We start from the raw sequence: 26,779 nt of genomic DNA, 5'->3' as shown, positions 1-26,779 counted from the left end.
GGAAAATACCTTGGAATTTTGAGTTCAAAAAGTTGTTTTCGGTAAGTGTTTTCACTTGACAACAATGGTGACACGTCATGGTCATTTTCAGGGATCGATAGCTGATTGTGACATAATTTGATAATAAATTTGATCGTTTTACCAACAACGAAATCAACAATATTGGGATATGAATCATAGTTAGTTTTTTTGGTCAGAAAACCACTGTTATTGGGAATAATAGACATAAATACTGGACAGCTGGTCACAAATGCTGGTAAGTTAACGCAACTTTTTCTATTTTTTGCCTAATTTTAATAAAAAATTTACCTAATTTTAATCAACATTAACTGATCTAAAATATCATAAAAATTATAAAAACCCATGTGAATAATACTTACCGATTCAAATATGAACTTTACTTTATGTATTTATAAAACATTCAAGAGAATATATGTGAGTAAAAAGTATACACTTGTACCCATTCAACATGTTTTTTGTCAAAAATTAATCTAGTAGTCTAAGGGTTAATAGCTGTAATTGTGATTTAGGGACTGTAGTATCTCCACTTTTGGGTTGATGGGTGGGTTGAAAGATTAATGGATGGATGGATAATGGATCAATGGATGGTGGATGAATAAATAAGTAGTTCATGGATGGATGGATGGATGAATGGATGGATGGACAAACAGATGGATAGTGAGGTCATGGATAGATAGATGGATGGATGGATGGATGGATGAACCGTTGGACAGTGAGGTCATGGATGGATGGATGGATGGATGGATGGATGAACAAACAGATGGACAGTGAGGTCATGGATGGATGGATGGATGGATGGATGGATGGATGAACTGTTGGACAGTGAGGTCATAGCTGGATGTATGGATGGATGGATGGATGGATGAACAAACAGATGGACAGTGAGGTCATGGATGGATGGATGAATGGATGGATGGATATATGTATGTATGGATGGATGGATGGGTGGCTGGCTGGATCTATGGATGGATGAACAAACAGATGGACAGTGAGGTCATGGCTGGATGTATGGATGGATGGATGGATGGATGAACAAACAGATGGACAGTGAGGTCATGGCTGGATGTATGGATGGATGGAAGGATGAACAAACGGATGGACAGTGAGGTCATGGCTGGATGTATGGATGGATGGATGGATGAACAAACAGATGGACAGTGAGGTCATGGCTGGATGTATGGCTGGATGGCTGGATGGCTGGCTGAACAAACAGATGGACAGTGAGGTCATGGCTGGATCTATGGATGGATGGATGGATGGATGAACAAACAGATGGACAGTGAAGTCATGGCTGGATGTATGGATGGATGGAAGGATGAACAAACAGATGGACAGTGAGGTCATGGCTGGATGGATGGATGGATGAACAAACAGATGGACAGTGAGGTCATGGCTGGATGGCTGGATGGATGAACAAACAGATGGACAGTGAGGTCATGGCTGGATCTATGGATGGATGGATGGATGGATGAACAAACAGATGGACAGTGAGGTCATGGCTGGATGGCTGGATGGATGGATGGATGAATGGATGGATGAATGGATGAACAAACAGATGGACAGTGAGGTCATGGCTGGATGTATGGATGGATGTATGGATGGGTGGATCAACAAACAGATGGACAGTCAGGTCATGGCTGGATGTATGGATGAATGGATGGATGAACAAACAGATGGACAGTGAGGTCATGGCTGGATGTATGGCTGGATGTATGTATGGATGGGTGGATGAACAAACAGATGGACTATGAGGTCATGGCTGGCTGGCTGGCTGGCTGGATGGATGGATTGGATTAATAGATGGACAGTGAGGTCATGGCTGGATGGATGGCTGGATGGATGAATAGAAGGACAGTGAGGTCATGGCTGGATGGATGGATGGATGGATGGATGAATAGATGGACCGTGAGGTCATGGCTGGCTTGCTGGATGGGTGGATGGATGGATGAATAAAATTTTAAATATGCTTTAACTATTAGTGTTATGGCACACTATAGTCCATCTGCGTGAATTGGCCTATAACTCTATAATGAATAAAGTTAAAATTCATATAAAAATTAAATCTTAATTTACAATGCAGGTATAAAGACAACTGACAGAACAGTCAATATAACCAACGCATGGTTCTACCTGTAGTCTTAGTGTACTGCATTATCACTTAATTTACAATGCAGGTATAAAGACAACTGACAGAACAGTCAATATAACCCACGCATGGTTCTACCTGTAGTCTTAGTGTACTGCATTATCACTTAATTTACAATGCAGGTATAAAGACAACTGACAGAACAGTCAATATAACCCACGCATGGTTCTACCTGTAGTCTTAGTGTACTGCATTATCACTTAATTTACAATGCAGGTATAAAGACAACTGACAGAACAGTCAATATAACCCACGCATGGTTCTACCTGTAGTCTTAGTGTACTGCATTATCACTTAATTTACAATGCAGGTATAAAGACAACTGACAGAACAGTCAATATAACCAACGCATGGTTCTACCTGTAGTCTCAGTATACTGCATTATCACTTAATTTACAATGCAGGTATAAAGACAACTGACAGAACAGTCAATATAACCCATGCATGGTTCTACCTGTAGTCTCAGTGTAATGCATTATCACTTAATTTACAATGCAGGTATAAAGACAACTGACAGAACAGTCAATATAACCCACGCATGGTTCTACCTGTAGTCTCAGTGTACTGCATTATCACTTAATTTACAATGCAGGTATAAAGACAACTGACAGAACAGTCAATATAACCCGCGCATGGTTCTACCTGTAGTCTCAGTGTACTGCATTATCACTTAATTTACAATGCAGGTATAAAGACAACTGACAGAACAGTCAATATAACCCGCGCATGGTTCTACCTGTAGTCTCAGTGTACTGCATTATCACTTAATTTACAATGCAGGTATAAAGACAACTGACAGAACAGTCAATATAACCCGCGCATGGTTCTACCTGTAGTCTCAGTGTACTGCATTATCACTTAATTTACAATGCAGGTATAAAGACAACTGACAGAACAGTCAATATAACCCGCGCATGGTTCTACCTGTAGTCTCAGTGTACTGCATTATCACTTAATTTACAATGCAGGTATAAAGACAACTGACAGAACAGTCAATATAACCAACGCATGGTTCTACCTGTAGTCTCAGTGTACTGCATTATCACTTAATTTACAATGCAGGTATAAAGACAACTGACAGAACAGTCAATATAACCAACGCATGGTTCTACCTGTAGTCTCAGTGTACTGCATTATCACTTAATTTACAATGCAGGTATAAAGACAACTGACAGAACAGTCAATATAACCAACGCATGGTTCTACCTGTAGTCTCAGTGTACTGCATTATCACTTAATTTACAATGCAGGTATAAAGACAACTGACAGAACAGTCAATATAACCCGCGCATGGTTCTACCTGTAGTCTCAGTGTACTGCATTATCACTTAATTTACAATGCAGGTATAAAGACAACTGACAGAACAGTCAATATAACCCACGCATGGTTCTACCTGTAGTCTCAGTGTACTGCATTATCACTTAATTTACAATGCAGGTATAAAGACAACTGACAGAACAGTCAATATAACCCACGCATGGTTCTACCTGTAGTCTCAGTGTACTGCATTATCACTTAATTTACAATGCAGGTATAAAGACAACTGACAGAACAGTCAATATAACCCACGCATGGTTCTACCTGTAGTCTCAGTGTACTGCATTATCACTTAATTTACAATGCAGGTATAAAGACAACTGACAGAACAGTCAATATAACCAACGCATGGTTCTACCTGTAGTCTTAGTGTACTGCATTATCACTTAATTTACAATGCAGGTATAAAGACAACTGACAGAACAGTCAATATAACCAACGCATGGTTCTACCTGTAGTCTCAGTGTACTGCATTATCACTTAATTTACAATGCAGGTATAAAGACAACTGACAGAACAGTCAATATAACCCACGCATGGTTCTAACTGTAGTCTCAGTGTACTGCATTATCACTTAATTTACAATGCAGGTATAAAGACAACTGACAGAACAGTCAATATAACCAACGCATGGTTCTACCTGTAGTCTCAGTGTACTGCATTATCACTTAATTTACAATGCAGGTATAAAGACAACTGACAGAACAGTCAATATAACCAACGCATGGTTCTACCTGTAGTCTTAGTGTACTGCATTATCACTTAATTTGATAGCAAAGGAAGGAAGGAAATGTTTTATTTAACAACGCACTCAACACATTTTATTTACAGTTATATGACATCAGGCATATGGTTAACGACTACACAGCTATAGAGAGAGGAAACCCACTGTCACCACTTCATAGCCTACTCTTTTCGATTAGCAGCAAGGGATCTTTTATATGCACCATGCCACAGACAGGATAACACATACCACGGCCTTTGATGTACCAGTCGTGGTGCACTGGCTGGAACAAGAAATAGCCCAATGGGTCCACTGACGTCCCACCCCAATTTGATAGCAATACAGCCACGGCTGTTTCAGTATTTGGTCTTCAGCACTGTATTAAAAATGATATTTATGTACACTGTATATAATTTGATGCCATTTTGTTAAAAAAAAAAAAAAAAAAAAAACATTTACATAGAAATATTTAGTAAAACGTGTTTTGAGTTGGTATGGTTTTAAAATAATGATATGTTTTAATATAGGTAGTTAACATTATTCATTACAAGAGTTATGTGCCCATTCATTGGTTCCCTTTTCACGCAAATGGGACTAACATAAGAATCAGCAATATTGTACATCAATGAACCATCATACATCTGTTGCAAAGCACTGTATGTAGATGAAAACTGAAATAAAGCGATGTCTTTCATATTATGTGATAATCATTACATGTTCACAGAGATGTGTCCCAAATTTTCAGACAAATTACCAAGAAAAAGCAGTTATTAACCACTAGCCTTATAGGCTTGTCACTCACTTTCCGATGTTACCTAGCCTCCACTTATTGGTGGAATTATGGCCAACTCGTCACCTGGGAACAGCTGGCGAGGTTCGTCAGTTAGTTCCAGATAGTCTTCGTTTAGTGACAACACAAGATTCTCAGAAATAGGTGTCAAACTGTAAATAGAACGTTACAGACAAATCAATTAGAAATATCTAGGATTGAATGTGTGTGTGTGTGTGTGTGTCTGTATGTGTGTGTGTGTGTCTGTGTGTGCGTGTGTGTGTGTGTGCGTGCGTTTGTGTGTGTGTGTGTGTCTGTGTGTGTATGTGAATGGTGTAGACCGTGGACATCGTTAGAAAACACACCCACGAAGTGAGGACCTGGTGCAATCCGTGGACGTCCACGGTCCGATTTCAATTAAAATGACTTTTACATTGTTACAAATGGTGTTCTATCTTGGTCTATGTTGATTTTATTGATAGTCCACACAATGGGAGTTTCATGCGATTTTTGTGTATATGTTTGTATACTGTCCTGATTGTCGTGTGTGAACTTCCAGCCTGCAATGTCCTCGGTGCTGCGTTACCGTGCGTATTGCCGGAGCGGACATGATTGCGCATGCGCGTCAAGTATAAAAAGCGCCATGCTACGAGGACATGGAAGAAGTTAAGTATGGTAAGTTTTTTGTGGGTTTTTTTTAATAATTAATGTGAAAATAATTGAACAACATTCACAATAATCGTGTTCTAATTCCTACAATGTCAACATGCGTGTTTATTATGTAAACTAATAGTTCCATGCTATTAGTGCAAGTTTTATTAAGTGCCAACGCATACGTTGAGCAGACATCAACATCATAAAACACCATTTTTAAATTCCACTTAAATATTCAAAATATTTCACCTATTATTGCTTTAAAGGCAATACAAGTATATACATTTTATGGTGACATTTTATAGCAGGACTTGAAATAGTTTGTTCCTAAAATATTTGGCTAATAGTTGGGCTGGCTAAAACTAGTAGAAGATACTTCTGTTTTTTACACAGAAACTGAGAAAGGTCAGCAAAATAACGAATAAGTGAAATCAGCCTATAATCTAGAACCAGTTTTAGCACATCGTTCTTGGAAAAATGTCAAGGATTTTATTCGAAACCGCATAGTCAGCAAAAATAAACTGTAGTTTACAAGGGGACATTTATAGTTACTAAGTATTTGATTAGGTTTACACTTCACAGTATTACTTAGCTTTGTTTTCAAATCCAGTTTTAATACAGTTTTCATGGACGGATATAAAAGTATTTAAAAAATCGCATAGTGAACAAACAATTTACAATTGCAACTATTAGTATTATGTCAAATAATAGACATTTTTATTTCATTGGCTTCTTTGTATATTACATATCGTCAGAAACTATCTGAATAAATTGCACTTGACATGTAATAGGGATGATCCTAAACAATGTAATAGAAACAAATTAGACTGCTTTCTGTTTTTTCATTTTTGGGGCGGGACGTAGCCCAGTGGTAAAGTGCTCGCTTGATGCGCGGTCGGTTTAGGATCGATCCCCGTCAGTGGCCTCATTGGGCTATTTCCCGTTCCAGCCAGTGCTCCACAACTGGTGTAACAAAGGCCATGGTATGTACTATCCTGTCTGTGGGATGGTGTATATAAAAGATCCCTTGCTGCTAATCGAAAAGAGTAGCCCATGACGTGGCGACAGCGGGTTTCCTCTCTATATCTATGTGGTCCTTAACCATATGTCTGACGCCATATAACTGTAAATACAATATGGTGACTGCGTCGTTAAATAAAACATTTCCTTCCTTCTTTTTTAATTTTATTAATGACTTTTGAAACATTAAAACTTGTTTTTGTCAAAACCCATCATTTTTTCATAGCCAGCGTGGTTGTTGTGCCTCGAACTGAACAGCAGACATATCAAATATGGTTGGGTATACTTATTGTCGTGCTTACATCCAATTAAGATTCAAGCACGCTGTCATGGGCACATCGCGCAGCTTCCTGAGCATCTGTCCAGGACAGATGTTAATATTAGTAGAAGAGACGAAACCCGCTATCACCAAACTAGTGTAGCTACTATTTCCTATAAGCAGCAAGGGATCTTTTATATGCACTTTCCCATAGACAGGCCTTTGTTAATCCAGTTATGGAACCACTGGTCGGTGTAAGTAGTTACACTTTCCCATTGAGCCATTGGGTCGGACTCAATATCGATATTAAAACATACAATGCCTCGACTGAGTTTCGATCTCAGTACCTACCAGCCTCATGTCCGATAGCTTAACCACTGTGCCACCGAGGCCGGTGTATCAGATATGAAAGCCATCCATTAAAGAATGCAGAACTAAATGTGTTAATACAATGTGTGTCTGCACTGTGTTTGCATTATTAATCTAAAAATCTATATGCAGATGTATTTGTGTCCTCTGCCTACGTTCATGATGTGTGTGTCCTCGGTGTGTATAATCAGTATGTGTGTGAGTCCTCTGTCTGACTTTGTTAATATGTTGTTCAGTGTGCATGTATTATGAATACATTTATCCTCTGTCTGCCTGTGTTAATACAAAGTGTGTCCTCAGTGTGTATAATTAGTATGTGTATGCGTCCTCTGTCTGACTTTGTTAATATGATTTGTGTGTCCTCTGTGTGCATGTATTATGAATACATTTATCCTCTGTCTGCATGTGTTAATACAAAGCGTGTCCTCAGTGTGTATAATCAGTATGTGTATGCGTCCTGTCTGACTTTGTAAATATGATGTGTGTGTCCTCGGTGTGTGTATAATCAGTATGTGTGCGTCCTGTGTCTGACTTTGTACATATGATGTGCGTGTCCTCAGTGTGTATAATCAGTATGTGCGTGCGTCCTCTGTCTGACTTTGTTAATATGATGTGTGTGTCCTCGGTGTGTATAATCAGTATGCGTGTGCGTCCTCTGTCTGACTTTGTTAACATGATGTGTGTGTCCTCGGTGTGTATAATCAGTATGTGTGTGCGTCCTCTGTCTGACTTTGTTAATATGATGTGTGTGTCCTCGGTGTGTATAATCAGTATGTGTGTGCGTCCTCTGTCTGACTTTGTTAATATGAGTTGTGTGTCCTATGTGTGCATGTATTATGAATACATTTATCCTCTGTCTGCCTGTGTTAATACAAAGTGTGTCCTCAGTGTGTATATATTGTCAGCTATATTTGTGTGTCCTAAGTCTGCCTATGTTAATATGATGCGTGTCCTCACTCTCTATAGTATCCTTTTGTGTATCGTGTGTATTATCATAATGTGAGATGAGTGAATCATAATATTATTACCAAATGTTGCACACATCTCACATAAAACTGTCCACGCTCTGCATGTACATTGCCAAATGGTGTTTCCTCAGTTTTACCACATCAGTCGCATACAAAATACACATGTGTGTCCTCACTTTGATAGGTCTGGTAAACACAGTGAAAGTCATCAGATTTCAATGCCAATGCACGTGCTACTTAAGGATGTTCTATAAGTGGCATGTGCAAAAGCACACCACTGTATATTTAAAACTAAGCAAGTCCACTATCTGTGGGTATGGGACGCAGGTTCACACTTTACATCTTTAACAAACGTGTGTGTGTCTGTGTGTGTCTGTGTGTGTGTATGTGTATGTGTCTCTGTGTTTGTGTGCGCGCGTGTGTTTGCATGTGTGTGTGTTTGCGTATGTGTGTGTGCGTGTCGGTGTGTGTGTGTGTGTGTGTGTGTGCGTGTGTGTGTGTTTGCGTATGTGTGTGTGTTTGCATGTGTGTGTTTTTGCGTATGTGTGTGCGTGTCGGTGTGTGTGTGTGTGTGTGCGTGTGTGTGTATGCGTGTCTCTGTGTGTGTGTGTGTGTGTGCGACTTTTAATCATGCTCATATACCACAGAGGTTTCGAGCATGTCCATCCTGGGCTCTACCCCAGGATAGCCAGAAACCCAACCCGGGACGGATAGGACTGAATAAACGCTTTTATCATCCATTAAATACTTTTGTAGGAGATATCGCTGGCACTATAATTTGCTATATTTCCTGCGATATTCTCCTAGGAGATATTTCTTCTTTTTGTTACGTAACTGTGTATGTGTCAGCGCTAAACCTATCAATAGTGACATCAAGCCACTGTTGTTCTGCTAGTTAACAAGCCTACCGCTACCAAATATAGTGACATTCAAGCCACATTACTGACATTGTTTACAATTGTCGCAAATGAAAAGAATGATAATGGATGATAAAAAGAATACTGCCCTGTGTCTTGTGATATTATAATTTATCAGCACTCATTGATAAAGTATAAAAATCCAAGCAAGCCTCAGATTTCATACTTTTATCAACTCGTGCTGATAAATTATGATATCACAAGACACTCGGGGAGTATCCTCTATATATTTAATGAGGCATAGAAGGCCCATTAGGCTATTTCTCGTTCCAGCCAGTGCACCACGACTGGTATATCAAAGGCCATGGTATGTACTACCCTGTCTGTGGGATGGTGCATATAAAAGATCCCTTGCTGTTAATCGAAAAGAGTAGCCCATGAAGTGGGAACAGCAGGTTTCCTCTCTCAATATGGTCCTTAACCATATGTTTGACGCCATATAACCGAAAATAAAATGTGTTGAGTGCGCCGTTAAACAAAACATTTCTTTCATTCTTTTTTTTACTGTTTCCTGCATCTGTTTAGTGATGGGAACACAAGTCTGTAAATAATAGTAATATTTTCAGATATTTCATATAATCACACACCTGAGCTGACTGGGCTGTCTGTTAAGTTTAGTGTTAAGAAAGTCATACAGTAGGGTGTATACTACCAAATCAAACCCCATTGACAACAGTAGTAACATATGTGGGTAAAACTCCTATCTGCAGCATATCAATCGACATAAACACCATGAATATAAATACTACCACCCCTCACCCTTAAAGTGAATTAGAAAAAATTGGGGGTGAAGCTGCTCATTTCAGAGATAACGGGTAGCGTCTATGAGCACCCTAGTTCCACACAAAATTAGAGTACTTTTTTTTTACAGGTACCCCATACATGTTTTAAACACAAGGCTAATTGACACAGTGCTACTAGATGAAATAAAATGTATACATTTTTTGCCTAGATGAAACTAATTTTTTTTACAACCAACACACTCACATTTATCACCAATCACAGGACTTGTGGAGTTAACGTCTCTATCAAAAGTTGGGTGCACATCAAACTTTGACCCAGCCGGAAGTCATTTGGTTTAGTGCTACCAGTAATGATAAAGAGTCATTAATTTTGTCAAAAGGTCAACTTAAAAACATAAAATCTGTAAATAAAATTGGGGTATGGCACTATACCCGTTTTATCCTCTGGCAGAAACCCTGGTCTATTCAGGCATTGAATTTGGTGAATTTGATTTAGGATACTGCCAGAATTGTAAACATGATTTAAAATATAGATATTTTGGGAAGGAAGGAAATTGCTTATTCAATGACGCACTAAACACATTTTATTTATGGTTATATGGCGTCAGACATATGGTTAAGGAACACACAGATATTGAGGGAGGAAACCCGCTGTCGCCACTTCATCGGCTACTCTATTCGATTAGCAGCAAGGGATCTTTTATATGCACCATCCCATAGACAAGACAGCATATACCACGGCCTTTGATATACCAGTCGTGGTGCACTGGCTGGAGTGAGAAATAGCCCAATGTGTGCACCGACGTGTATCAATCCCAAACTGACTGCACATCAAGCGAGCGCTTTACCACTGGGCTACGTCCCGCCCTTAGATATGTTGGATTCCATCTCATAATCTTACCACAAATGTGGGGTTCATGGAAGCACAGTATCCTACTAAATTCACAACCTGTCTATTGCTACAATGATATAGATATAGATATTACCACAAATGTGGGGTTCATGGAAGCACAGTATCCTACTAAATTCACAACCTGTCTATTGCTACAATGATATAGATATAGATATATGTTAGATAGATGTTTTGTTACCTAGGATAATGCTGCAGAATGGCCTGAAACAGCTGTCGAGATGACAGTCGCTCTGGAACATTAATGTCTGTAGATTTTTCACCCACCAATTCTCTGCTCTTGGCAAAAAACAAAAGTTTTACCTGTAAAACACAAACTTGGGAGGATCGTCTGATGTTTTCACCAAAGACTAATTTCATGTTGCTCACATGAGCAAATAAATTATGTTGTGTTAGTTAATGTATGTGTACGGTATATACATTATATACATTCACATTCACAAACACAACAATTAATTGCAGTTCATGATATTCATGATTTTAGGACCATGGTTTGAGGCACTGTTTTTCAATTTTTATACTGCGGTTGATTTCATCTTGTTTTTAATAGTACACTGGTGTTTCCATAGCTTGCACTCTGCTTGCAATCCTGATGATGTGGTAAGGGATTTTGGCTAATCACAGTGCTGGATTCCGCTGCACGTTAAACGTAAGCATGGACTATCATTATGATGGTGTGGTAAAATGGGGGGGGGGGGGGATTTTTACTAGTCAAATTTTGCAATACAATATCGTCCCGTCAACCTGTTTCGGTGAGGGACCTGTTTCGGTGGTTGTGTCATTTGTGCGCAACAGTACATACATTTGAAAACTTCTGACATTATTGACTTTTGAGTGGCAAAAGTAAACAAATGTATGTCACATGCACAGAAATGTTCATAAAAATAAGGTTAAAACGAGCAAAGAAAACAAGATCGAACTTTACCCACTCATAAACAATGCACATTTCTTAATACCTTTTTTCTATGATTTTCAAAGACTGTCATTTGAAAGAAAGTTTATTTTAAGAACTATTTTTGTCTGTTCTCAGCTGTACTGCTATCTGGTTATTGAAGTAACATGATTGTCACGGCGTCTGCTGGCAAAACTCTCTTTACAGATACTTGCCAAATATATATGGTCCTTATATATTTGAACATAAATATCTTTCTGGATGTGTGTTTATATATTTATTAAAACTCAGAATGCAGCTTATATTTTTTAAGCAAACAATTTTACCAGTAAAAGCTTTCATTTGCTCAACTTATAACACGATTACAAGACATCAGAATTGTTATACATGTATTTCTTTTCCTAAAATGTTGTCTGTTAACATATTGTTTAGGACTCCATTTTGTAATTTGCATTGAAATATTTGAAATACTTTTTAATAAATTATTATAAGTACATGTACATGATTTGTTGAACAACATATATGTTTTGATAAAACACTGAAAGTTTTTTTGTTGGAAAGCTTTGTCTGTAAGCTACGTCTGTAAGCTACGTCTGTAAGCTACGTCTGTAAGCTACGTTTCACTCACCGAAACAGGTAGGGGCAGGATGTAGCCCAGTGGTAAAGCGCTCACTTGATGCGCGGTTGGTTTGGGATCGATCCCCATCGGTGGACCCATTGGGCTATTTTTCGTTTCAGCCAGTGCACCACAAATGGTATATAAAAGGCTGTGGTATGTACTACCCTGTCTGTGGGATGGTGCATATAAAAGATCCCTTGCTGCTAATCGAAAAGAGTAGCCAGTGTTCGAGATTAAAAATTTTGGGCAGTATCCCAACTGGATACTAACATTTCAAAATCTGGTATCCCACTTAAATTAAATTCATAAATAACATCGTAACAAACTTGGACAACACTGTTCTCGTTCCCAGTCTATTGCTACGCCGCAAACGAGATCGCGGAATTCGTGAAATTCGCAATCAAACTGAATCGGCAAAAAGATTTGCTACATCTATTTTTGAGTAATATTGACATAAATTAATATTTAGCAGTAATCTATAAGTGTTTCTGACATTACTGATAATAAACCTACCTGTATTAATTTTCTGCAGATGTGGAATCAATATCTCAAATAAAATTTGGAGGAAACATTCAACAAAAACAATAGCGACTTAGCGGTTCCCAGTCTATCGCTACGCCGCTATTGGTCCAGTGTAGCATTCTGGGTAGACTGGGTACGAGTTGGGGGAGATGTTGTTACGGCATAGCATTAGACTGGGTACGACCTCGAAAATACTGTTACTTCACCAGTAAATGACGACTTTCATTGTTTCAGCGAAAAATAAAAACGCAGGATTCAAAAACCCAACAACATTGTTACATTATATGGTATCGAGGTGGGATACTGGGTTATTGGAGTCTGGTATCCAAAATTAAATTCTGGTATCCCCGGGATATCGGGATACAGTTAATCTCGAACACTGGTAGCCCAAAAGTAGCCCAAAAGTAGCTCATGAAGTGGCGAAACTGGGTTTCCTCCCTCAATATCTATGAGGTCCTTAACCATATGTCTGACGCCATATAACCATCCATAAAATGTGTTGAGTGTGTCGTTAAATAAAATATTTCCTTCCGAAACAGGTAACGTACCAATAGTTAACAATATTTACAGCTGATGCATGCTACATGTTTTGATGCACATGAGGTACACTTTGCTACATAGTGGCCAGTTTAGTGCTCATTTGAAGCATAGAAATACCAATAAAAAAATAACTGTTTGGATAACAACTGTCTGTTTACAAATATTGATATGCTTTAGAACCAAATGCTTATGCTCACTGAAACTGGTTCACCCATGATAATACAAACTTATTAACAGTATTAAATGTAAGTATTGAGATTTAATTTTTATGAGCACATAATTCAAAAGTTTGTTTTGTTTAAGGACACCACTAGAGCACATTGATTTATTAATCATCGGCTATTGAATGTCAAACATTTGGTAATTTTGACATATAGTCTTGTCTTCAGTTGCAAGGGATCTTTTATATGTTACATCCCACAGACAGGATAGCACATACCATGGCCTTTGAAATACCAGTCGGGTGCACTGGCTGGAACAAGAAATAGCCCAATCATCCCAATGGGCCCACCGACGGGGATCGATCCCTCACTGGCCGTGCATATGGCTGGCACTTTACCACTGGGGTACGTCCCCCCCCCCCCCCCCCCCAATAATTCAAAGCATAATCCTTACATTTCACAAGAAAAATGAATAAATATTTTTGACTATGATTATCATCATAAACGTTAAAATTATCATGTAACTTGTGACGACCTCTTATTACTATTAGTGTACGCTCTCTTATTTAATAAAATAATAATAAATACGAAAGTGGTTATGAGACAGAACAGAAGAGATACAATGGAAATGAGATATAACGAAAGAAAGCAATGACATACACGAACATAAGCATCTTCCTCCATTAACAGAAATATGAAATGTCCTATGATCAATCGTAAAACGTATCTTGTTTCGTCTTGTTGTGGTTTGTCATTAGAGTGGTCTCCCCTGTACTAAGTGCCACGGGCTGTAATAAGTGTAAAAAGTTGTTTCAGTATGAGCTTTAGTTTGTGTAGTTGTTAGTTTGTTTTGTTTAACGACACCACTAGGGCACATTGATTTATTAATCATCGGCTATTGGATGTCAAACATTTGGTAATGTACGTGACATAGTATTAGAGAGGAAACCCACTACATTTTACAAGGGATATTTTACATACATCATCCCACAGGCAGGATAGCACATACCACGGCCTTTGATATACCAGTTGTAGTACACTGGATGGAATGAGAAATAGCCCAGACGGGCCCACCGACTGAGATTAATCCTAAACCGATCGTGCATCAAGCGAGGTAGTTAATTAGTGTAGCGGATGGGCTCTGAAGTGAAGTGAAGTGAAAGACTTTACGTGCACATTCAGAGCAATCTGTTGTAGCGCACGCCTATACTGGGCACAGGGACCGGCCTTGGCCGGATCCCTCTGTCCAGGACAGGAAAGAGGTGGGGGAGGGGGTAGAGAAGGGACGCCTGCACTGGCAACTGCAAGGGAGCACCAGCAGTCCAAGTGTTGGTGACAGGCGGGGTGTAATTGGTGCTATGGAATTTTGAATGGGCTCTGAAATAAATAACTTTTAGTAGGGCCTACAAATACCATAGAACTGGTGTCGGAAGCATTTTACATCATAAAATAATAAAACAAGAATCACATTTTTCTTTTCTGACTAATAATGAAAAATTACGCAACAATATCCGGAATTATGTCCTATCATTTGCAATTTTGTAAAGAGATGCTTTAAGTTAATAAACTAATGGAGAATGTACGAGGGTGTATGGATTCGTGAAAAATAATTCACGAACCCCGCAGGGGCGAAGTGATGGTTTTTCATGGGTCTACACTTCCGAGTGCATGCTCCAACTTAATCCATGATTCATTAAAACTTATTACATGATTGCTTTTTTATTTTTTATTTTTTTTAAATACTGGTTAAAATGATAAATAATTTTTTTCAAAAGTAATAAACCAAAATGATATGATCCTTTCGGACCTAACCTGAACGATTCGGTCAAGAAAGCCTCATCAATGGATGGACAATGGCGTAGCCAGCATGAGGAGGACGAGGCGCTTGCCTCGTCTGGAATTTTCCCAGATTTATTTTACTTTTCCCATGACACTGATATTTATTTTACAGGTCTGGGTTTACCTCGGCGTTTTTTTCCTCTCTGGCTACGCCCCAGATGGATGGTAATTAGTGTGATGCACGTGCTAAGTTTTCGCCGTCTTCCGCTTGAATATATTACTATCACTTGTATCAGGTTTACAAATCTTAAATTAAATAGGCCTATGTATTTGTCACGGGGATTCTATAATACCCGTAACTGAATGAAACACGGTTATCAAAATATCTCTCCTAACTGTATATCTATTAGATATCTCTGTATCGAGCAGTATTACCCGCTGTGGCTCGTCTCTAGGTATGATCAGAGATAAGATCTTATATAAAGTATATATTATTATAGCTCGTTTAGTTCACTAGAAAACACAACAAAAACACAATACACTTTGAAATCTGTATTAACCTACGCTGACAAATGTACTGACGCAGTAGTTAATTAATACAACAATAATAACAACCCAGAACTGATCACTTAATTAGTTAATCTCTAGGTATCTAGTTTACACAATATGCTAATCACTTCACCGTGACACAACACCCACACGTGTGATAATTGAGAAACGCTTCTAGGAGAACTTAATTAATAAAGGAATTACAGCTCTATTCCTAACTGGTTAATTTTTAATTAACCCTTACTACTCGTTCAGTAACCTTGTAACACAGAATTAATACTGGTACCTATCACAATAAAGACAATAACCTACAGTTTACCTAGGTCCTCTAGGATGACTGGCTAAGTTTTATATTACCAAATACTCGTATAAATATAGAACAGTAAGACTACGATTTACTTCGTCAGATGACCGAAGACCCTGTCTAAATAATATTGGTATAATACAGTATTAAAATATTTAAAGTCACATCAATCACATCAAGGTTATACAACAGAGCAGAAATAATATATTTACCAAAGTCCAAACGGACAACGTTCCCCCGGGATACCTTCCTATGGTTCTCCTCGATATCTCTAAATCCTAGCTATTTATTCAAAACTATCAGAGACAGCGAATATCGCCTGGGGGTACATCGCGGCACCGAATCCTTACAAGTGCTATTTCCACCGCGACCAAGCGGTATTTTTTTCTCTCAGATCGTCAGACTTAATGTCGCCAGTTCGCTAGAGATTCCTCGGTCGCGCGGAGGTATTACGTAATTACTGGCCACATGGCCTCCGCACCTGGCTGGGTGTGTATTAGAAACTGCACACGGCCTGCTAAAACAATTAATATCGCCACAGGCGAAAAGAAATGAAGAGCATGTACCGTCACAGTATTTGATGATGCAAATGTTTGTTATGTAATTATTGTATATTTATGTTATTGTTACTGTAGATAAATGTATTTTATGTTGTTGTTGTTGTTGTTGTTGCTCTGCCCATATGCGGGTGTTATGCAAATAAATTATTCTTATTCTTATTCTTATGTGGAGAAGGGGGGGGGGGGGAGTAATCTTCGTTCGTTGTTACCTTGACAGTTGATGGTGAACAGCCCTATGTTCAGCCAGCGAACGTTAGAGCTAACGTTCGTGATCTATTTGATTGGTTTCCGCCGTGGCCATTTGGTTTAACGTGAAGCGCATAAACCAGTCTAGCGGACGTTTTTCTGCTCGGTCTGGCTGAATGCAGCCCTGTTTCCAGTTATACATTATCTACTTTCCAAATCTTCAGGCCAAGTTGTCATTTGTTTCGAATTCTAAAACTGATGTAGGCCTACTACAATCATTCCTACCAAACAGCAATATAGGCTTCCAAACATGGATTAAAAGCGCAGACCCTAGTTTTAGATCGTGAATATGAAGACTCAGGTTAGCTAATATACAAACCTGTAACACATTTGGATAAATCTATAACAGTGAGAAAAAAAAGAAGAGTCTGTAACGTTGGAACGGTGAAATATCCTTAAAAACAGACTAGAACTCGACTCCATAACCGTTTCTCCTCAGATGCACGTGCGTTTTTTAAAATACGAAGCATGCATTTTGTGATATTAAAAAACACCAGGAAGACCAGAAACACTTCGGATGTACGAAAATTGATAATTTTAAAAAATAAAATCTTAGTAATGGCTGATTTCAGTTATTAAAAACGGCTCTAACAGTAAAACATACACCTACAGTCTTTAAAAAAAACTAGTGTCTGTCACTTTAAAACTAATATTGTAATACAATACAAAATACTTTATTTCAGCGCTTAAAGGGACAGACTCTAGTTTCAACCTGAGAAAATTAACACTAAAAGTTTAGTTAATCTACAAACCTGAAACACATTTGGATACAGTTACAACTGAGTGACACATGAGTCTGTGATTTTGAAATGGTAAAATACCCTCTAAAAATAGACTAAAACTCGACTCCATAACTGTTACTTCTTAGACGCACGCGCGTTTTTAAAAATATGAGAAATGAATTTTGTTATATTAAAAACACCATGATGACCAAACACGATAATCTAAACCATAAAATCTAAGTAAAGTATGAATTCAGTTATCAAAAACGGCTATAATAGTAAAAAAAATATGCCTTAGTGTTTAAAAACTAGGGTATGTCCCTTTAAATATATGATGTATACATATAATTATACATGTAAGCAATCTGATTACTCAGCAATTGTAAAGATTAAATATGTGTAATAACAAAATAAAACAATTTATGGTTACATAAATTGTGAGTAAAGTGATGGAAATTCATGATGAAAAATATTCAGGCCTGCTCATTTTACCCGAACGTTGTCCTCGTTTTTCGTTCCAAACAGTGCACCACAACTGGTCAAAGGCCGTAGTATGTGCTTTGTGTCTGTGGGAAAGCATGATCCTTTGCTGCATTAGGGAAAATGTAGCGGATTTCCTCTAACGACTACGTAGATATTTGACATCCAATAGCCGATGATTAATTAATTACTCCATGTTTTCTAGTGGTGTCGTTAACAAAACAAACAAATCCTCGTTTTTGCCGGGACGGGACGTGGGCCAGTGGTAAAGCACTCGCCTGATGCGATATCAGTCTAGGATAGATTCCCTTCGGTGGGTCCATTGGGATAATTCTCGTTTCAGCCAACGCACCGCGAATGGTATACCAAAAACCGTGGTGTGTGCTATCTTGCAGTGGCGTAGGAAGGTGTGCCAAAAAGTGTGTGTGTGTGGGGGGGGGGCACACTTTTATATTTACACACTTTTACACTATTATAAAGCAAATATAAAGTAAAATATCTGAAAAGTGGGGGTCACATGCCCATGTTAAACCCCCCCCCCCCCACCCCCCACGCGCTTCCTACGCCAGTGTCTTGTCTGTGGGTGTTTGACATCCAATAGCTGATTATAATTATTATTAATATATCGATGTGCTCTTGCTATGTCGTTAAACAAAACAAACTTTAACTTCATCGTTTTTTGCCAGAATATAAATATGTATTACAGCACTGGGGTGATAGCAGTTGACCCCACAGACACCTCGAGCAGGCCCATATGAACGGGGGGGGGGGGGGGGGGGGGGGGGGCAGTGGGGATCTATCCCCGACGACCCCCACTTGAGGTTTTTTTTGGTGGTACCAAGGCCGTAGTTATTGATATTGACGTTAGCCAGAGAACTCTGCCATAAGAGAGTTAGACGAACATTCGGACAGTATAATCGTTAAAGTTTGTTTTGTTTAACGACACCATTAGAGCACTGTGATTTATTTATCATCAGCTATTGTATGTCAAACATTTGGTAATTAGAAAACCCGCTACGTTTTTCGTTTAGTACTTAGTAGTAAGGATTTTTTTTTTTTAATGCACCATCCCTCAGACAGGATAGCACATACCACGGCCTTTGGTATACCAGTTGTAGTGCACTGGCTAGAACGAGAAATAGCCCAATGGGCCACCGACTGGGATCGATCCTAGATCGAGAGCCATTATAACTGTCCGAATGTCCGGCAGAGTACTCGGGCTAATATAAATGATGTGTGGAGTATGTTGATAGGAATGACATGCTATAGTGACGTTTCTGCAAGGTCAGAGTATATGATAGCTGAATGGAACTATATACTAAAAAATCAGAGACGAACAAAAAAAAGTTTTGTTTAACGACACCATAAGAGCTCATTGATTTTTATTAATCATCGGTTACTGGATGTCAAACATTTCGTAATTTTGACATATAGTCTTAGAGAGGAAACCCGTTACATTTTTCAATTAGTAGCAAGGATCTTTAAATTATATGCATCATCCCACAGACAGGATAGAACATACCACGGCGTTTGATGTACCAGTCGTGGTGCACTGGCTGGAACGAGAAATAGCCCAATTGGCCCACCGACGGAGATTGATCCTAGACCGACCGCGATTAGGGACACATGCAGGATCTTTCTTACAGATGGGTCCAACTTAATAAACACCGACACTGTAGCTGCAGTGTTCCAAACTATACCAAGGTGCGCTATGTAGCGTAAGTCATAGGTATAGTAAAGTAAACTTTTCTTCTTTTTTTCTTTTATTTACCATAATATTATTTATTTATTTATTTATTATTCGTGTTAAAACATTAAAATGGAGTGACTGTTCTTAGAAGCGGGGGACTTCGTTGTTGCTTTTGTTCAGTGTTTGTTTTTGTTGGGTTTTTTCTCTCTCTCTCTCTCATGTCAAATGCAATGGAATGTAGGACCGAGACAGAAAAAACAACAACAAAAACATATATTAACATATGGGTTTTCAGCTAAAAAACTGAAATGTCTTGAGAATGCATTTGAATCGCCCGGTTATTTTTCTTTTAAGAACCTGATTTTGACTCGGGAAAGTTCGTACCGAGCATGCGCATTCGTAACCACGATTTTACTTAACTAGTGACCGTCTGTCGTAAGATTCAAATGCCGAAATGGTCTGTTGGTATTTTGGTTCTTCAATCAATGTTCATTTAATTTGCTTTAAAAATTCATTGTGCTTTTTATTTTTACTATTTTGCTTAATTGTTCCTTTGTTTTGGTGTTGTTTTTTTGTGCCCCTCGGACATTCTAGCCTGTCCTGAACTTTCTATACCGCCATGTTTTATTTGGAAATTATTATTATTATTATTATCATAGGCCTAATTAAATACCATAGTTTTAAAACAGGTATTTTTTATTTAGTGTAATTAGCAATAGTTTTCGGCGACTTAAAACAAAAATTAAAACAGTTGTAGAATTTAAGCACGTTCCGTTGTTTTAGCACGTTTAAGCAGACTTGTTTTAAGATACAAAATTATGAATAAAAAACAATTTTTATCATTTGTTGGAGGGGGGGGGGGGGGGGTAGGCCTATCAGGGTTTCTGCTAGAAAGAAATGTTTGGGTATGATGCTATGGAATAGAATATTTACAATGTGTGTGGTGAATGCAGTCGCTGTCGACAGGGGGTATGAGGGGGCCTCTCCCAGAAAGAAAATGGGTTAGGTTTAGGGTTAGGGTTAAGAAAATCATACAGTAATGATAATAATAATTAATTTTGTCAAAAGGTTAACTTAAAACGATAAAATTTGCCCAAAAAGTTGGGTATGGCGCCATACCTATTTTACCCCATCAATGTTTGGTTATGGCGCTGTGGAATTGAATGCACTATCCAGAAAGAAAATGGGTAAAGTTTAGGGTTAGGGTCAAGAAAAATCATACAGTAATGATAAAAGTAATTAATTTTGTCAAAAGGTTTACTTGAAAAAAAACCATCTGCCAAAAAGTTTGCGTATGGCGCCATAACCGTTTTACCCTCTGGCAGAAACCCTGTCTATGCATGTTGATACCATACGTTTACTAACAACTTGCTATCAAATGCTTTTATGCTGTTGATAGTACTTTACAATTGGTGACAGGTGAAATCTGACAAATTTATTGGTCATGGACGTTTTTAATAACTTACTTTATGGTAAATATTTTCTATAAGGTACAATATATGCAGGTATTTTGTAAATTGGAGGGGAAAAACAAAAACAAAACAAACATTTGTGGTAACTATTTTGCACTGGCAAGGGTGTTTTTTTGCACTTTTCAGTTACATTTTTTACCTTGGTAGCCATGTATTTCACGTCCCATTCTCCTACAAAATTAAAATTTGTTTTGGAAAAAAAACAAAAAAACCCAAAACCCCAAAACCCCAAAACAAACAAAAAACCAAACAAAAACACACAAAAACACACAAAAAAAAAAACCCCCAAAAAACCCCCAAAAAATCAATTTAAAATTGTGTGTGCAATTTAGAAAACAATCGGCTCAGATATAGATAACTTGTAGTAAATTCCATAGTATGAAAAACGTGTTCCCTGTGGGAAGGACTATAGGTGCAGAGGTATATCCGTACTATTGTTGATACTGCGGATAAACCTATATGCCTTCCCACCGGAAGCGCCGTTGTCTTACTATGCTATTTGTACTACAAGTTATTTTTTATTTCAGAGCCGAACTACACCCCCCCCCCCCCCCCCCCCCCCCCACCACCACCACAACACAACACACACACATTTTGTTTTCTTACGTCAAATCAAAATGAAATTATTTACAAAAAAACTTTGTTCATGGAGGCTGGGACGGACTATAGTTCTCGATTGACGAAGTATTAAAAGATTAAACTAAAACTATATTTTGATATAAAATGTACAGCAATATATATTCTTCAAAAAAAGAAACTTGACATTGGTAAAAATAATGCTATCGGATTATTTTTACAGAATCAAAGACATCGTAAAGACTATCAAGTAAGTGAGCGAATGGTGATGCAAAAACACTATAAAAAACGTTCGATTCGCATAAACGTAACCATAGTCAACGTTTGTACCGAAACGCAAAAGCGCAATCCTCAGAGAAGCACGCGCATCATGAAGTTCTGTAACTTTGCATACCGAACCCTCCGTTGATGGGGCATCAGCAGTGATTCAAACATACCGCATAATAACACTGTAGGTAACGCAATAATGCCATGATTGACGTCAGCTCAACGCAATAATGCTAAATTGGGAGATTGCAAGCAGGAGCAACTCAGCAAGCTGTGGCAAGGGCACTTTGGTGTATCCAGCCAGACCATCTCGGCTTTATGGGCCGGTACAACACCACTCACAGTGTTAATGACAGGTCAAGGTCAGGTCGTTCCAGAGTAACCACTGCTGCTCAAGATCGATACATCTGGGTGTGTCATCTTCGAAATTGAACCACAGCAACCACAGCGATACAAATCCCTGACTACGCAGAATTTCTGACCAGACAGTTCGTAATCAGCTGAGAGAGGCAGGAATGTTCCCTAGACCAGTGATACATAATGTTTTGACCCCACGTCACTTAGCGGAGCGTCTGCAGTGGTGCCAGCAGAGGGTGAGATGGACACGTGCCAGGTGGAGGACTGTTTTGTTCTCAGATGAGTCGTTTTCTCCTGTCACGTGCTGATGGACGTACACGTGTCTATAGAGGTCGAAGGGAACGTTATGCTCCAAACTGCATGCAACAAGTCGACCGTTTTGGTGGTGGCAGTGTCATGGTGTGGGCAGGAATCCACCATGGTGGTAGGATGGCTCTTGTGCATGTGGCAGGTGCATCGGATATTAAGACAAGATCCTGCAGCATCACGTCATTCCGAACATCAACGGTGGAATCAACGTCATTCCGAACATCAACGGTGGAATCAACGTCATTCCGAACATCAACGGTGGAATGTTTCAGCATGACAATGCCAGACCACATGATGGACGTGTTAGTCGGGAGATTCTGCAGCGCCACAACGTCCAGACATTACCTTGGCCTGCCCGTTCGCCGGATTTAAACCCAATAGAACATCTATGTGATGCACTGGATCAGTGAGTGTGCCAGAAGAATCCACCATCCCAGAGACTTCCGCAACTTCTTACGGCACTGCAGCATGAGTGGCAAAACATTCCACAACTTGTTATGCATCGTTTGATTGCTTCCATGCGTCGCCGTTGTCAAGCTATCATCAGGGCTCGTGGTGGTCATAACCGATACTGACATTTTGCCCACCCCTATGTCACACATATGCCTGTGTAAGTGTTTCAGGTGGATTCCCAGAGATACTATTTCGGACATGTACAGAGTAATCCCCATCCCATGGCGTCTTGATATTTGGTTGCTTGTATCATGTCTACTAGTTGTTGGGGGTTTTGTTGTGGGTTTTTTTTTAATTATTAAACTTTGAAAATCAATGTCAAGTTTCTTTTTATGAGGAGTATATTTACTCCACGATACATATAACTCCTTATGAATATTATAGAAGTGAACTAAGAATAATATATATATATATATATATATATATATATATATATATATATATATATATATATATATAAACCCAGTAGATAATATATATAAGTAAATGGACAAATGTATCAAATGGTAAACAAACTTAAATATTAAAGTTAAAAATATACATGTAGTACTTATTATAGACCATAAAATATAATAGTACTTAACAGTTCCATAAAGGTAATATTAATTAAATATTTAACATTTGATGTTTCTTTTTTTGTTTTTGTTTATTTGATTATTGTTTTGGTGTTTGTGTACATGTGTATATTTTGTGTGTGTGTTTTTGATGTTTTGTTTAAATTAATGAGAATGTAAATTAATGTACTGTGAGCGCGGTTTATTCTACAATTGTCGGAACTTCCATATTTGGCTACCATGTAATCGCGTCAGCTAGTATTATGATTTTTGAACCAATCGATTGGAATAATATCAACTAAGGAAGGCTTTATATTATAACTGTCACCATATCTCTGTTCATTTCGAATAACTCTTTTAACTCCTATTTAGTGTCTGGTGGCTTTGGGTTTTTTTATTATTTTTTTATTGCCTAATCAGGTGTCGAATTTGGTAAATAAGAGGGCAAGGCCGATGGATGTTTTTTTGTGTGGGTTTGTTAGGGCATTATGGCTAACAGGCAGGGCAATAAAGCAACCTCCAACAAGTGTATTAATATAAGACAACAGCACCCATTCAAAATAAATACGTGTGCACAGTTTCATATGTTTGTAATCAAACACCTTTAGAGGAGTGGCCAGTTTAGCCGTAAGGGACTGCGGCAATTTTTCCGCATGGCCGCCGTTGAATTCGAGTCCTGTTGCCTTCCTTATATATTTATTTATTTATTTATTTTGGGTGGTGGTTGGTTCTTGTTTTGTTGTGTGTGTGTGTGTGTGTGTGTGTGTGTTGTTTTTTTTTGCGAGTTTTTAGTTTTGATTGGGTTTTTTCCCGGTGTTGTTGTTTTACAAACAAAAAAACAAACCGAAACCTCGACAGCTTATAACATGTATTTCATCTCTAGACCGTGGAAATAATTACTAACATTTCATGACCATTGATTTTCATTCATATACTTACCATTTGTGACACCCAATAGCCGATGTGTATTTTGTGCTGGGGTGTCGTTAAACATTCATTCATTCATTTTATCGTCGATCATCACATCGCTATAATCGATTATCGAAACACCGGTACTAAAACGTACCCATTTAAATAATTAGCTGGACCCACAATGGATTTTAAAATTATTACGTAATAATTTATAACTGTATTTGATTGAAATTTAGGTAATACTACCATAACATCTTCTTCCTGTTTTTTGGAGATAAACATCGCATCGTTAATTACTCGATTCATGGGCGTACATGGGGGGTTCGATGGATTCGACCGAACCCCCCCCCCCCCCTGAAATCGCTTTTTTTATAATTTAATATATCTGACATTGATATCTGACATTATTATATTTACTCAACTTAGAAATATATGCCCAATATCTCTGCAATCTATTTTGGAACCCCCCTTTTCAAAATCCTATGTACGCCCATGCGATTGCGTTAAACGTGATTACCGTGTTTTGCGTAATGACTAACTATGACAGCCGTGTGTTCCTATTGCTCATACGACTGATTTGTGTCGCTCTGATGCCTTTGCAAACTACATCCATATCTAGCCTTTTTAAATTATTATTATTATTATTGATTGATTGATTGATTGATTATTATTATTGTTGTGGTTGTTATTATTATTTTATTTTATTTAAAAAATTTGGTCCCCAGATATCATGAATCCCGGGCATCGAAATAAATCGAGGCAAACCGTTCAGGTTACCAGGAGGTTACCGCATGTCAAGAATGTTAAGAACGGTATTTCATTCTCCGTAAAATATTTTAACCGAAACACCACCACCTAAATTTTGATCAGTTCTTTGCTGTTTAAAAATAAATGACATTAACAGTTATTAGTACAACCAGTGGCGGATCCAGAAAATCCATTTAGAGGGGTCCCAGTGATCTGTGGCCGATTTCTAGGATTCTTCAACGTAAAAAAAAAGAAAGAAATAATAATAATAATTTAAATAAATAAACAACTGTCGCAAAATTCGCCACTGACAAAGAGGACAGTGATATGAATGAATAATAACAAAGTACCAGCCTTTTTATGAAATTTTGTTTAATGGGAATTGTAAACTTCATTAATGTGTTGTAACATGGGTTACCTGGGCCCCGTTCCACGAAGCGATCTTAGCCCTAAGATCAACTTAAATGTATAGGGTAGCTATGCGCTTAAGGTAATCTTAGGGCTAAGATCACTTCGTGGAACGGGGTCCAGGCCCATAATTCATGGTAACCTGTACACGTGTTACCAGGCTCTATGCTAATTTCGATACCATATTGTGGTTGATAGTGTCGGGGTTGGGGAGCATTCAGCTTAAATTACTGTCTTATAGTTACTTATACATATGAAATACATAATCTAAAATATTTAAATAAAGTATGTCTAACATATACGTCAATATTAAAATATTTTATATACAAATTGTATAATCGTATATGTGCACTAGCGTGTACATAGAAACACACACACACGTACACGCGCGCGCACATGCACGCAGAAAGAAAATGGGTTACGTTTAGGGTTAAGGTTAAGAAAATCATACAGTAATGATAAGATTAATTAATTTTGTCAAAATGTTAACTTAAAAATAATAAAATCTGCAAACAAATTTGGGACTTTGGCGCCATACCTGTTTTACCCTCTGGCAGAAACCCTGGTAATACATGTTAAAATGCGAAGTGAAGGAAATGTTGTATTTAACGACGCACTCAACACATTTTATTTACGGTTATATGGCGTCAGACATATGGTTAAGGACTACACAGATATAGAGAGGAGACCCGCTGTCGCTACTTCATGGACTACTCTTTTTCGATTAGCAACAAGGGATATTTTATATGCACCATCCCACAGACAGAATAGTACATACCACGGCCTTTGTTACATCAGTTGTGGAGCACTGGCTGGAACGAGAAATAGCCAAATGGGCTTTT

The 26,779-nt window shown here is 38.3% G+C and overlaps 2 protein-coding genes across 3 annotated transcripts in view; one reads left to right on the top strand and one right to left on the bottom strand.

Moving 5' to 3' along the window:
- The window catches only part of LOC121386883 (molybdopterin synthase catalytic subunit-like), a 28,352-nt gene extending 14,061 nt beyond the window's left edge, over nucleotides 1-14,291 (bottom strand). The window contains exons 1-2 of one of the 2 annotated variants that reach the window (XM_041517918.1): nucleotides 14,213-14,291; nucleotides 5,012-5,151 (exon numbers count right to left, since the gene is read on the bottom strand). The gene's annotated coding sequence lies outside the window, so the exon portion shown is untranslated. Of the gene's footprint in view, nucleotides 1-5,011; nucleotides 5,152-10,999; nucleotides 11,019-14,212 lie in introns of those variants that run through there. The other variant, XM_041517925.1, reaches the window with a different exon arrangement.
- A 5,995-nt stretch (nucleotides 14,292-20,286) lies between these two features.
- Nucleotides 20,287-26,779, top strand: part of LOC121386873 (sodium channel protein 1 brain-like) — a 115,484-nt gene continuing 108,991 nt past the window's right edge. The window contains exon 1 of the mRNA XM_041517909.1: nucleotides 20,287-20,339. The gene's annotated coding sequence lies outside the window, so the exon portion shown is untranslated. The remainder of the gene's footprint in view (nucleotides 20,340-26,779) is intronic.

The sequence above is a fragment of the Gigantopelta aegis genome, chromosome 2, assembly GCF_016097555.1.
Source record: "Gigantopelta aegis isolate Gae_Host chromosome 2, Gae_host_genome, whole genome shotgun sequence".
NCBI lineage: Eukaryota > Metazoa > Mollusca > Gastropoda > Neomphalida > Peltospiridae > Gigantopelta > Gigantopelta aegis.
This window is presented reverse-complemented; position numbering and strand designations above follow the sequence as displayed.